The following is a 15,188-nucleotide window of genomic DNA, read 5'->3' as shown; positions in this document are numbered from 1 at the left end:
TTCATAAAGGTTCACACATGTGCCTTTCAAGTAGGAGTGAAAAGTGAAATACTGAAATGTCAAAGCAGGATTTCCCCCCCCCGAAGTTCTGCCCTGTCATGCATCCTTCATGGCATCTTCCCTGCAGTACAGGCAGATGTACATTTTACCAAAAACATTGAGATGAACCCTGTAAATGACCATCAGTGAGCTTTTAACAGCACTGCTTTTGCAAATGATCTATATTGAGAAGAAAACACTGCACCAATGCTCCCCAAAATAACATGTGGCACTTTACCTAGAAAAAATTAGCAAAATATTTTTGAAATAACAGTGGCTTTGCACAGACACCAGGAAAAAGCAGGGTTAATCAATACTGATGAGTTTGTCCTTGACATACTGACCGTGTCATCGGGCTATTGTCATGTGATATCATGTCATTTCCCCACCTGGCTCATGACCTTGTCCTTTAAATGACCCAAAGCTTCCCTCAAGTAGCAGGAGGCCCCTCCCCGCTGCCTCAGCAAGGTCGAATGGGTCAGCGTGTCCTCATCTATAATCCACCACCATTTGTCAGCAGGGAGGCTGGAGGAGGCAGGCTTGCTACAAGGGGAGAATGCCCAATTAGGCAGCTGTCACACAAAGCATAGGCTGCAAAATTATCCCCTGTCAAAAGAAAGAGCAGCTGCGGGTGCCAATTACAGCAACCTTTCAACCCTTTAGGTACTGGAAACTACACAGAAGTAAATGAAGTACAATTAGTGATAACAAATCGATGAATTAGGACAGTAAATTAGAAATTACTAGCAGGTGAGCTTAGGTCTCCCATAATATTAAGGGCACAGCACACCCCAGGCAAGGGCAGGAGCATACAGATTTCACAGAGCACATCAGTTTTGTCTTATCCTTGTCTTTCTTGTATGGAGTCTGTTTTCCTCTGTCGTTTTCTTCTCACAAGCCTTGCCTGAGCCAGATAGCAAAAGGAAAGGAAAAAAAAAGCAACCCAAAGAGGAAAAAAGTTGTAACACCAGATCTTCCCTCTTTATCCTGGCAAATGCAGTTCCCTCCTTTCTCAGAAGGAGGTCCTCAGAGCCAGCACAATCTCTCTCGAGTAAATACACTCCATCTGACATTTGCTGCATCTCCTATTCCAGCTGAACAAGATTCACCCCAGAAAAAACAAATGAAACAAGAACCAAAACAACCAGAAGTAATAAACTCTCAGTGAATCTTAAGTCATTTGCACTTGAAACATTTAAAACTGAATTAAATGCGAGACTTTTGACTACATGGGGAAATACAGAGGAAATTTCTCCACATTTCAGCTCTCCGCAGATCATGTAGTGTGTATCTCTGAGCATACACAGAGCCCAAAGTTTGCCAGTAAAGTTTCTACTCAATGATTTTTTTTGCCCTTTTCCTTTTGGGTGAGCAATTCCCACGTATTTTTTCACCCTTACTACTTTGTCAAGCAGACAACCTGGAAAGTTACTGTGTGCTGGCACCAAAAGGCAGGTCCTACAGACCACAGTAAATAAAGTTTCTCCTCCCAAGCATTTGGTCTGTCCTTTCAAGGGCACCCAGGTGAGCCCTGCCCACAGATACCTGGGGCTCTGCATGCCCAAGGCAAGCACAGAAGGCTGGTCACCTAACCAGCCTCTGGCATTTAGAGAATAAGACTGGAAAACAGAGTAAAGAAAAAGATCAGGAGGATAAGATTAACATACAGCCACATCAACACATGGTTGAAACAACAGTATCAGTGCCTGTTTAGGTGCTTTGAGTCAGAGAAACAAATCTGAGGAACAGAAATCAAATTCCAAGATGCTTCTCTTTCCAGCCAGCTCGCAGTCATTTCACACAAAGTGAGGTTGCCATTTCTTATCAATTTTCTCCTTTCATTTCCCATTCCCTAATATACTTTCGTTATGTTCTTATGCCTTGCAGTCACATTGAGCACTGAGGATAGAAGTCCAGATTTTTCCCAGGGCAGTTCTAAAGAATACCTGTACACCTGCACTGTAATTCATACATGTACTCACACATATATATATATATATTTATGCTAATACATTCATCAAAATATGAGATGGAGTAGAAATTAGATCACTGATCTCCAACAAGCAATTTCCTATGGCTATCTCTCTATCACTAGCCAGTAGTATTTCACTGTTTACTTAAAAAAAAAAATCTTGCTTTTGTAACTCTGATAAAAGAAAGCATAATGGAACACTAACTAAAAATACATGTAAAAATGCTCATTTAACAGCAGTTGCAATAATGTTTAGCAAGTCTGACATTTTCTTTTGAGTAGCATATGGAAACTGTAGAGTACTGAAAGAGTTAATGTGTTTAGAATTCAGTTTCCATCATACTTGGGTGACTATCTCTTTAAATAATTTAAATCCTCTCCATCAACTACAAAGCTGTTTTGAAGCCATTTAGCTTTGTTCTTTACATGTGTTCTAATTAAGAAATGACCTTGTCATCACACACACCAGAAATCCTGGATTATTTCCTGCAGCAAAAATCTACGAAGCCAAAAGAAAAAAAAAAGATGACAAAAAAAATATACACTTCTTCCTTCAGTCAGGAACTGAGGAAGTTGTTGGTTGCCTGAATGCTGAAGCAGTTTCACTGCATAATTTTGTGTGTGTGTGTGTGTGTGTTGTTGAATGTCACAGGGCGGGTTAGTGTGACCTTGAGCTGCATCAGCAGCACAGCAAGGGTCGAGATGCCTGCAGGCGCCCTTGTACTGGATTTGCAAGACAAAAACCTTCAAACTGGCTGAAGGACATCTTAAATCTCTTCAAAGGTTTTCCGAACTAATCTGGGCTGCTCTTAGCCGGATCTGTGCCAGTGTGAGAGGCAAAATTAAAAACAAGGTCTTTGACAGGATGTTGTCTCCTCTTAACCCTTCCCGTGCAGGAGGCAGCGCATCGCATGCGTGCTGGAGACACACTTTATAACCCACGGCTCAACCAGCAGCATTCTTTCATAACGAAATTATGTAAACCACCACTCCCAGGAACGGTGCTGCTACTCACACCGAGCACCCAGACGGCTCCCCCCGCACAGCCATCCCCATCCCCGTCCCCGTCTCCGTCTCCATCCCCATCTCTCGCCTCCCCCGCAGCTGAAAATGTCCCTTTTCCAGCACGCTGCAGGGACGGTCCCAGCTCACTGGCTGCAGAAAAAATGCTCGGTCCCTCAACCCCCATCCCCTCCACAAATATCCTGGTGAAGATGCTTTTATCAAGTGAAAGTGGTGATGCTAAGGCCAGGCAGGTAAGGAGGAGGGTCAGGAACACACAGAGGGTTCCTGTGGCAGGCACCTGATGTGCTATGAGAAGAAATTAAAAAGGGACCACTTCTCATCTTAACCTGTGATCTCCTTTTCAGTGATCCTGACCCAAGAAGGAAGCAGAGCAGAGGATATTAACATGCAATGGGCCTACAAGAGTTTGAGAGCATGACTCTGTGGGCTGGGAAACAAAAAGAACTAACCAAGCAACCTGTCTGTCTGTGACTGCTAATCATCTCACCAGTGACACAGAGGTTTTCTAAAAACTTTAGCAAACATGCAGAGATAACCTCTAGGAAAGGCCCTAGAAACACATGGTTGCTCTATGAAACCACAGGTTTATCCAATGGATTTGGCAGCACTATTAGAATGCAACTATCAGCACACTGAAGCGATGGGCACATTCTTCAGAAACATATTTGCACAAAGATTCTCCAACTTCACCTCCAGCAAGAGTTGCCAACTAGAGGTAGCCTTCTGTGCGTTTAGTTAGAAAGCAACATAGATTCCTACATCTTAAAGCAAAGAAAAAAAAACCATCACCACCCTCCCTCCATCTGTTTTAGTGGTGGAATGTTATTGGTCAGACCAAACTGACAAAAATTTCTACAGGGCACGGGGGGAAATAATGGGTTAAAACACCCTCAGTTTAATTGAAAAGAGCCAGCATCACACTTCAGAACTGTCTTTTACTATTTCTAGGATATCTGCCAGGCAAGTCCTTGAGGAGATGAGGAGTCACTCGCACCAGCAGAGGGTGTTGTGATTCTTCTCTGGTTGAGCACTAAGGGCTTCATTTAGTTTGGTTTGGTACAGTAATTTTTTAAGCACTATAATCTGTTACACAGTAACAAAAGACACCGAAGTTTACTGAAGAAGGACACAACTTTGGCAGTTGTGTCAGAACTGCTGTAAACACTACCCTCCACCTACCACTGAAATAGGTCCCTCCCTGACTCCCAAGAACCACAGCTCTTCTCACGAAACTCCCTCCTTGTTAGAAGGCTCTAACAATTTTAAGGCGTTAACTTTCAGTAATATTAATAATGGTGCCTTCTGTATCAGCAGAGGAGGAACTTGCCCCGTACCGATGCTTTTCCACAGACGTGCCAAGGTTTTCAAGGCATTTGTTACGCCTGGACAGAGGGCCACAGTGTTCCTGCAGCACCTGGATGTCAGGAGCACCCCTGTGATTACTCAGCAGCAGCCTCAGGGTGTGCTCTGCCCCAGGGGCTCAGCCACCTCGGCCACAGGGGGCACACCACCCCAGGCACCTTCTCCACCACATCAGGGACTCTGGCAAAGGGAGACTGAGCAGACCCACACATGTGGGTCCATTGATCTTTCTGAAGAAAGGTATCCTTTTTGCAGCCTTTGAATTGGCAGGATGCCATACAGGCAGCCAGGTGTGGCTTTAAAAAAAGCAAATGAAGTTTAGTCACTTACCCTATTACACACTTATTGCAGTACTGGGTCCTAAACTGTGTTTCCTAGAAAATTTTCCAATTTACCCCAGAGTTAGCAGGAAGAGGGATTAGAAGAGACCAGTTTAAGTAGTTCACATGTTTACATGTTAGCCCAGGAGAAAACACTAAGATGTATTTTCATGGTATGCACAGCTGATCGTGCAGCACCCGCAGTTTCTTAAGCTTCTCCAAAGTGTAATAAGACAAAAATATATTACAGGTTTTCCAAACACCATGTGTTGTGAAAACCCCCAAAACAAAAACAAAGAACTCCTATTGCAATATTTCAGCTGAGCAGGGTGATTCAAAGACGCAATGAAAGCTTTCAAGCCACACAGTTGTTGCTGCCAAGTATGGGACACGTTGTGTGGCTCTGCCAAAAGTAGAAGCCAAAAGCCAAAAATACAAATTAACAGCTTTCTTCCAGGGCCACAATAGTCCAGTGAAAACTTTCCAAACAAGCTGTCCCTAGGAGCATCAGAAGCAGTGAGTGCAGTCACACACAACTCCAAACCTACAGCAGTACCCAAACCACAACCATCATGACAATGTAACATCTGTGAAGTTGGACAGTAACTCATTTCTACCCATCTGATGAAAGTGGTCTTCATAGCTAGAATTTCTCAGGGACAGCAAGTTGCAGAGAGCTGGGCTGTCCTCTGCCCACCTGGCTCCCTACACAGCTGTGCTCACACTAGCACACACATGGCATATAAAGGACCAGCCGAGCATTTTACAGACCATCCAAGTACAGGCTGCCCACTCAACCTTAATGCTGCCATTTTCCAGCTGCTGATTCTGACTACACAACGTGCACATTCTTTAAGCATAAGCCTTATTTTGTGGAGAATGTACCTCTGTGCTGCAGAGAAAAAGGGATAAAGATGGCAGAACTTGATCTAATGAACTCTCTTCCCACCTGGATCCCATTTGTAACTAAAATTGTATTTGCTAAAGATGCTATTGATGAAAACATTCTCTTGGGAGCAAACACAGATAGTTCCACTGGTAGTGGTATTAACGAGAAACAGTTGAAAAATTGTCTTGTGACCGACCATGTCTCCCAGCATTGCTGACTTGACTTCTCAGCAGCATCCAGTGCAGCCCCTAGTCTAGCACCACACCAGAGACTTTTCTAGAGACAAGAGTTGCAAATTATGACTCATTATTATGCATTGTTATGCTTTTTGTGAGCTACCTATAGTATAAAGCACAGCAATTTTTAAGTGGAAGTTAGGTAAGGGGGAATACTTATTTTAAGTAACATGACTAAATAGGTAATTTGATGGATTGCTCTTTACAGTGCTAATATACTAATATATTAAATAAGTTTTCACGAGAAAGGAAGCAGCACTAGATACAAACTAAGCACTGAAATAACAGCTAAAACATTAGCACTGATAAATCTCAGAATGGTTACAAAGAAAAACATACTCAAAAAATGAAAATTAATACTATTCCTATTGATAGAGATGGCATTCTTATGCTAGTATACAATATACTGCTTATAGTAGTATATAATACATTAAGTAACTATTACTTGAAAGTAACAGTTAAGGGCAGGAGCTACTGAATAATGTAGGTTAAAGTGATCAAATACAGCAATCCTTTCCACATCCACAAGGGAAAAAAATTCTTAATAGATTATTAGTGTTTATATAGCGCTGCATCCAGCTCCAGGGTCCTCAGCACACACAGAGATCTGTTGAAGGAAGTCCAGAAGGGGCCACCAAGTTGATGAGAAGGAATGGAGCATCTCTCCTATGAGGAAAGACTAACGAGTGGGATTGTTCAGCCTAGAAAAGAGAAGGCTTTGGGGTGACGTAATTGTGGCCTTCCAGTACCTGAGGGGAGTCAACGAGAAACATGGCAAGGGACTATTTACAAGGGGCTGCAGTGACAGGACAAGGAGAAATGGCTCCAAATTGAAAGAGGGTAGGTTTAGATATTAGAAATTCTTGACTCTTGAGTGGTGAGGCACTGGCACAGGTTGCCCTGAGAAGCTGTGGATGCTCCATCCCTGGAAGTGTTCAAGGCCAGGCTGGATGAGACTTGGAGCAGCCTGATCCAGTGGAAAATGTCCCTGCCTAGGTGATCTTTAAGGTCCCTTCCAACCCAAACCATTCTATGATTCTGTGATACAAACAAAATAATCTTACTCTACTGAGATCTCGATTATCCAGGCGTTTTCCACAGCTTTCTAGTAAAACCTGATGTTTAATTTAGGTCTCCAAGAACTATCAAACACAGCAGCAATTTTTTGCATATGTTTCATCAAAAGCAATAACTTCTAAACCAGGGGACACCTTTCCACAATGGGCATCTCAAAGCAAATGAGGTTGATGACCTGAACAGATATCACCGCTCATTTTGGTGGGGTTCATTTCCTGCTTCAGACATCTCAGATACCAATTTAAGGACACTATCAACACTTCATATTATATGCACTTTTATTCTTATATTTAACTTGTGCCCTGCTCAGGAATTACATGAGCATTTGCAGAAGAATAACGACTGTATCCATGTTTAAGATTAAATGTGTTTTGCTGAATCAGACCCTGAACCTTAATGCAGGTTTTTCTCATTGCTGTACCAGTTTATTTTATTCAGTACAAAGCCACCAACAACCTTTGAGTTCTTCTGCTCAAGGTCATTTTTAACATTCACAAGCACAGCTTTTTGGCTGTCTGCAGAGCACAGAATTTTTTTAAGTGCATTTCAGAGCAAAGTGATGTCTGGAAACATCTTTAAATGGTGAAAAACACCTTAATCAGTTGCTTCTTAATAATTCAACTTGGCTACCTTTAACAGCATAGGCTCTAATTTTATCTTCAATCTCTGCACCCACCCATATCTGGAAGGTATAAACATGATATAAAAATCAGTTCCAACTCCTGGAATCTGAAAGTCTAAGCTACACCTCCCACTCGTAGCCTTTGAAGGCACCCAGTACATAGAATAAGGTCCTTGAGCTCCTTCCCCTGTTCCACCAGACATAACATTTTCTAAATTTGCACTTAAAAGGGAGGGTAGGGTTTCGAGCTACCTACATTCAACATTAATTTGCAATATAAAAAACATCCACAAGTTTGTTTATTATTACCTCTCACAAAGTTAAACAAGATTCCCTATTCCTCAGACATCTTCTTTCATCACCCTAACTAACCTCTTCAGGTTTCTGTACCACTTCTTTCTTCTTATGATTAATGATGTGGGATTGAGGGGGGTAATATAAGGAAGCACTTATTTTCTTTACAGTCCTGATTGTGCTGTACTAAATATTATTAATATTTTGTCAGCATCTGACTGCCAAAAAAATATCACAAGCCTGGGAAAAGAAAACAACAGTGTATTTTGGGGTTTTTAACAAATATATCAGTGTCTGCATCATCGCTGAAATGCTACAATGCTAATGTTCACCTTCAAATAGTCTTATTTAAATACTCTTCATTTGTCTGTGGAAATCTCAGATATCTCAAAGCGAGAAGCAGCATAGTGATTACAGAAAATACAGCTAGCCATGAGAAGTGAAAGTGTCTGGCAGGCAGGCATGTTTTATATCCATGTACTGTATTTCCACGTGTGCATCCACCTTAGACATGTGCACTTTTATCTTGGTAGCCCAGGCCATTGGGAGAAGAGAGTAAGAAGCTGTCAACCAGTCAAGCTCAAAAGAAGAGTGAATTACACTTGTTCAGTTCCAGCAATGATCACACTGTAATACTGTTTCCATCTGTCCAACAAAATAGCTGAAGCCAACAGTATTCAGCAGCAATTCCTGGTTATCAAGTGTATTTGGGCGCTCAGTTGCCAACAGCATTTCCTTTTCCAAAACAGCCTTCATTTTATCTTCAACAATATTAATTCCTAGGTCCTACAGTGACTCAGACCTCTCCTCCTCTCCAGCCAGCAAGAGTGTCAGAAACTCTTCTACCACAAGCTTTCTCTTGCTATTTTGTTATTTCAGTTTACAATATTCTCAATTTTAAATTGGAGGTTCTTTGCCTTCTACTTGAGCCAGGGATTCCCACTTTACTGCATGCATCAGAATTCGCAATGTATTAGACTCTCTTTTTTTTTTAAACTTTAGAAATTCAAACGCTTATGAGTCTCTAATACCTTTCCAAGTTTTAGACCTCTTGACTATTTCCTAGCATGTAACTCAAAAGTGGTATCAAATCTCACAATAAAGTCAACAGAAACTGCAGTACTAGAAAGTGAGATTTATCCTGTTTCTAGTCAAAACCATAAGCTTAAGTAAGGACTGTTTCCTTATTTAAGAACTAGTAGTGTTTTTAAGTAAATAACAATAAAAATAATAAAAAGTAGTGGAAAGGCAAGAAAGTTCCTAGGCCATTATCCTGAACCGTACTCCTCCCTTTCTGAGAAACACTAGACAGACCCTTTTAGAAACAAAGCCTCTCATTTGTCTTGTAACAGACATAACCCCTCTGCCCAAACACATTTTCCCTATAAATGAGCACACAACAGCTCCATACTCATAACAATTTTTCAAACTATGGCACATTCTGCAAAGGTACTGGCTTAGGAAAATACAGAGCACACTAAAACTGTTCTGCTTTTTCAGAACACACATTAAGTTCCTATTTAGTGCACACCATTCAAGTTTGTCTAATTCTTCATATTTTGCCAGTAGAACAATTGCTGTGACCGCCAACTCGAGACTGACTGATTTAAATAACCAGAAATATGAAGCCTTCACAAATCTTTTAAATGCACCCAAAGATTTCAAAACATTTACAAAACCTTTGTCACTTTTCAATTATTTTCATTTATGGATGACTAATAGTATGTCTGTGCCAAACAGAGACATAAAATGCATTCTTCAAAAGGCATAAATCTACATAAAAACACAGATTTACCAAATTAAAATCCTGTAAGGACAATTATTTTCCTCAAACAAAAACAAAACACAACTAAAAATAAAATTTTCAGCTTTCAAAACTTTCATTAACATAAAAAAATGGTTTGAGCTATTAGAAGTGTACATAACTTATATAATAATAAAAAATAACATTATTTTAATATTTCATCTTTCCTGCTGTACAGGTGAACAACTCTTGAGAAACCACAGATAAGCAGAAATGCAGCAATGGGAAAAGGCCAAACTGAGTACTAATTTCAAAAAGATAATAAAGATGGAATGTTGTGGCTACTACTCTAAATATAACTCACATCCTTTTTAAAATAGTTGTATAGGTAAATATCAGATGTGCTCCTACAGGTTGTCTCAACTTTCTGTGGTTAATTAATCAGCCATAACAGGGAGAGAATTGACACAAAACTCTAAACCTTTCCTCCTTGTTATGTTTGAGTTAGTACTAAGAAACACCAAATAAACCATCAACAACAAGGTACTGACCACTGAAAGAATAAAAGGACCTAATTTATTTTCTCATAAGAACACAATTAACATTACAGTACCCTCAAAAAGCATCAGAAAACCAACAAAAACAACTGTACACAGAGTTCGCCTACACAGATGGCTCTATGTCATGTACCCCAACATCACCAAAAGGATCTCCCATGCTCATGAGGAAGCCTTCTCCTCTGATCTATCACATTCACAATTCAAGCATAAAGAATAAATAAGAAATGTCTATGGGAAGAACCTCATGGAAAATTTCTTTCCTTTAATTCTGTTCCTATGTACAAGGTTTTCCACAGCAGGAGCAATTTGGCTCTGGAATATTCATGCTCACTACCACCTGACATCAAGGTTCATTTCTCTGTGAAAGTGTCTCCAAAGGGTAATAAAGTAAAAGCCTGAACACTTGCAAGAAGCATGCAATAATGCAGACAAGCAGTAAAGATTACTCCTGCCCCAGCAAAGGGAATAAATAGATAATCATGGAAAAGAAGTTTCTAAGATCTTCTGAAAACCTGCTGCTTAAGAACACAGCAAGAACCTGGTCTTTAAACAAGCCATCAGTATTTAACATATGTGTCTTTCAAGGCAAGCTCAGTCAGAAATTCATATAAACCTTTTTTTGTGATCCAAACCAGAGCACCCAAGCTGCAGTTTGCTGGCTGGATGGAATCCACCATAACAATTTATCTGGCCAGCCACCCACTCCTTGCTGTCCTCCCCAATGGCTAATTAGATACAGGAAGGAAGCAGGCAAGGGCTAGGGGAATTACTCTCACATCTGATTTCCCACTGCTATGTTTCATAAGAACCTGTATCCTCTGCTTTATTAAAAAAGTGGGCAGAAATTCCCATGCAGTAGTGATGGTGCTCATGTACCTGCCATGTACTTCCTAATATATAAGAATTTTGCTCCATGTCTGTTAGAACAACCAGTCCTGTGGCAGCACAGCTGTCTTGCCCACAGCTTTGTTACAACACGCTCGTGCTCCATCCTAACAGTCATCTGCACATCTACAGAAACCATCATCTGCAGCCCAGACCCGCCGTGACAAATGTGGCTCCCTGGAGAAGTTCAGCTTTAGTTCTCCAAACTAACAGGTTTCACATCAAACCAGGAAAGAACTGTCTTAAACTGGGGTGAGTTTCCTCCTTCCAAAAGGGGAACAGCTCACAGAGGAAGGCTCTCCATGCTCACTGAGTAACATTTAGCTGTAAGTTGAGAGTGACTGCTAGCTGCCACCACAACCCAATCAGGACACGCATACTAATGCTCTTGGACTGCTGCCATATTATCCATATATGTTTTATTACAGCTCATCTCCTTAATGTGCAAGACATTTATCTTTGATTCTTTCAAAATGAAAAAGAAAAAAAAAAAAACCCTGATACTGTAGAACTGGTTTTAGCACTGTGCAGACCATTTAAACTGGGTCACTATAAGCTCTTCAAGCAGATGTTTCTTTGTCATCACATAGAAGTAACAGCACCCAATTATTTTATGCCTTATTAACTAACTTTTCTGAATTGTAAGGGTTAGAATTTCTATTAACAACTAGGTAAGCTTCTAGACACAGTTATTTCATTTATCAGCAGGAAGTTTCAAAATCAAAAATACAGAAAAAGAATTCTGCCCATGGAATCATCCTCTTTGACCTTACAACAAGCAAATGGATCGTTGAGTACAAAGACAACAGTGACTGAACCTGAGCAGGGGAAATCTAATCACATGAATCAACCTACCGGCTTCAACACTAGTTAGTCATGAGGTGGGGACAACAGATGGATGATGGGACAAACACAAAACTTGCAAAATTGAGTCCACAAATTCAAGGACAGATCAATGCCCATGACTGACACAGAAAAATAAGCAGATCTCACAGACGCCAACCAGCCATCATCAGAAATATGAAGATACTCCCCATTCCTTAGGGAGACAGTGGAATCACAGAATGCAGCTGAGAAACAGCATCATTTCAACACAATGAAGGCTCGTTGATACGTGATTTTCAACCAAAGGTACTGGACTGTTACGGTATTTTAAAAATGAAACCCTTTCCCAGAATGTTTTTCTGAGGATTGTATGAGATGTCACGCAAAAAAATAACTCATTCTAAAAACATGAGAATTAGTACTGTGGAGGAAAAAAAAAGAAAAACCCCAACACAAATCAAATGCATAGTTAAATTCATTTGACCAATTATTCATAAAAATTTACCAACCCACATGAAAACAGGATTTGCTAGTCTTTCATAACGATAAAGAACATGTAGCAAATCCTTTAATCCACCCACCAAGAAAACAACTTTGCACTTCTCAGTTGTCTGAAATAGGAAATAAAGCTAATAAAGCATTTTATATGTCTGCAGCTTCTGAAAGTCATACTTTCTTACAACAACTAACATGACATATAAATGTCCCTCAGTGTCATGCACCAACCAACGCAGAAACACTGGCTATGCTTTATACGTGTTATACAAACCACACCACCAATTTTCAAAAGGTAAACAGCAGGAAAGGGCCAAAACCCCTGTACAACTTCAGTTATGCTCCTCCATTAGGGTAGTTAAGGCTTCAGTTTTCAGTGGTCTGTATGGGTTCACCAAAAGCACAGTACAAACCTGGACGAGACTGGAACTCTGATTTCTGGGTCTACTGTTGTATGGTAGAAGTGGGTGAGCTCTTTTCCTTTATCAGCCGCACATGGCATTTACACTCTCCTACCTTCTTCTCTCCTCACACTCAACTTGTTGCTAAAAAATGTACTACATAAAACATCCCCACATTCTTTTTAAAAAAAGTTTAACAAGCAATGCTTACAACCTGTTGAACTTGGCAATGTCCCTGTAAGAGATTTTCTTCCTTTAGTCAGGTGTCTAATTCTGTGGATGTAAACAAAAACACTGAGTAGAAAGTCTTCTACTCTCAAAATATGACTCATTTAGGAAAAACAATTTTTGGCAATGTTCCTTTGAGAGGGAAGCTATGCCAGATATGAAGCTGCTTTTTATGAAGGCTGGCAGGTAAGAGGTAAGCCCTGGGGTCTGCAGGTCCCCACATCCAGAACAGCCACTAGGACAGCTGAGCACCTGGGTTACTCCTTTCTCTCATCACAGCCAGAGAACAGCAGAAACCGCACTCCAGAGCTACATTTCTCCATCAAGTTCTGTCTCACATAAGAAAACTTTTGCAACAGGCACATATAGTTGCAAAACTCTCAATGAAACTCAAATTTTTGTCATGCCAAACTTGGTTGATTTCTCATCAGGAAAGAAGATATTCTGAGATGACAGAGATTTTCAAAGTGCTTATTCAAAATACATTAAATAGATCAGTCCTGCAGAAGTATTTAATGCTAAGCACAGTGGAATAAACTACTGGTGGTGACTGAAACGAAGTTTAAACAAGTTCAAGAAAGACCAAAATTAGTTTCCAAGTTAATGATGGAGCAGCAGCAGCTTCAAATACAGTCAGTTTGCTTTTTGTTCATGCAAGGTAAATCTTAATATTAAATGCCATCATTTTAGTGCACTTTCTAGGTCTTTAATATTGCACACCATTTGCCTTTTTTAGTAAAGTAGGTTGTACATCCATTTTATTAAAATATTACAGTGATTAATCTCAAAAAGGAAACACTGACTCCATACCACCCATGCACGGATCAGACCAGCCTTCCCAAAAATCATGTTTGATATGGATTTAGACATCCCAGACCTCAGATATGACTGAAAGGCATTCTGAAAAAAATTCTTCCTGGTATTACAGCTCTCCCAAGCTGAATCCCACGTACCCAGCCAACTCTGATGTCTTTCCCCCCACATTTTCCTTCCCTCTGTTAAATCAAAGGAATAATTACGCAGTCTAAGGCTGTAAGACTATTTCAGCTTTAATGTGTGCCTGCAAGACAATGTGAATACAGACATACAGGGCTATACTGAGCTGGGGCACTGTCTGAACTTTGTCCTAAACTCTCTAAACATTCAATGTTGCTTTTACCATTTTCAAGACCTAACCCAAGAATAAACCACTTTGAATATGCCTTGAAAGGGACGCGGAAGATACAGAGTGAAGTAAATAGTGCTTAGGGATAGGGTGTAAATGCAAGAAAAAAATAATTAAGGAAAAATTAGACGAAAAGACAAGGATTCAGGAAACAAAACAAATAAGCAAAAAACCCACCAAAAATCCCATAACTCAGACAAAAACAGTAACAGAGCACATCATCCCAAACAAATAAAATAAGCAATAACAAAACAAAGAGCAGGGAGATTAAGAACTAAAAAAGTAAATCAGATTTAATCCAGATACTTTTGGTCAGCCATGTTACATTATTTCCTACATTTCAATCAGCACGCACGCACTCACCCAAATAGCTGTATCTTAATCCACACCAGTTGGGTTTTGCTACTCAGCTCCAGATTACATCCTTGTCCTTCCCAGAACTGAAAGACTTTGACAGGGTCATCACTCTGTGCATTTTTTGGATCAACAGAGCCACCTTCTCTCCGACCTCTCCAACCTCCCCAGCAGCATCTTCTTCAAACCCTTCAAAGTCAGTGCCTGGGTCACTCACTGCCCCAGTACAGGAACAATTCCTCCGTGGATGAAGGTCAGAACACATACATGAGGATGGGGAGAAGACATGGAAAGGACCGGGAAGAAGCAGGAAACATGGAAAAAACACCGAAAGAACAAAAGGAGTGGAAAAAAGAAAGTGATGTTTCCATATATGGAGCATCAATTAGGAAAAAAAAGTGAGAGCCACCACTTTAAAAAAATGTAACTTTAGGCTTTAAAATACACTAAAGGGGAAGAATCAGCCTTACTAGTCAATTAGCTAACTTTACTGAGTATGAGCTTTCTTAAACTGGCTTTGCTTGAGCTTTCTCCACCCCCGCCCTCCCCCCAATCACAGTTTCATTGTGAAAGAATTTAATTATTATTTTCATTACCAGATGCATACATTATAAAATGAGCCTGCAGAGAGAAAATGAGCACTTTAAGAAAGTGTAATAATGAGAATGATCTGTTTACATTTTTTTGCCATAAA

At 40.3% G+C, this 15,188-nt stretch overlaps 1 protein-coding gene across 9 annotated transcripts in view; it reads right to left on the bottom strand.

Moving 5' to 3' along the window:
- NRIP1 (nuclear receptor interacting protein 1) overlaps positions 1-15,188 on the bottom strand; it is a 97,420-nt gene that overhangs the window by 32,954 nt on the left and 49,278 nt on the right. Inside the window, exon 1 of one of the 9 annotated variants that reach the window (XM_071563217.1) lies at positions 14,504-14,515. The exons of the other annotated variants lie outside the window; for them this stretch is intronic. The gene's annotated coding sequence lies outside the window, so the exon portion shown is untranslated. Of the gene's footprint in view, positions 1-14,503; positions 14,516-15,188 lie in introns of those variants that run through there. 9 annotated transcript variants of the gene reach the window in all.

The sequence above is a fragment of the Pithys albifrons genome, chromosome 1 (genome assembly GCF_047495875.1).
Source record: "Pithys albifrons albifrons isolate INPA30051 chromosome 1, PitAlb_v1, whole genome shotgun sequence".
Lineage (NCBI taxonomy): Eukaryota > Metazoa > Chordata > Aves > Passeriformes > Thamnophilidae > Pithys > Pithys albifrons.
This window is presented reverse-complemented; position numbering and strand designations above follow the sequence as displayed.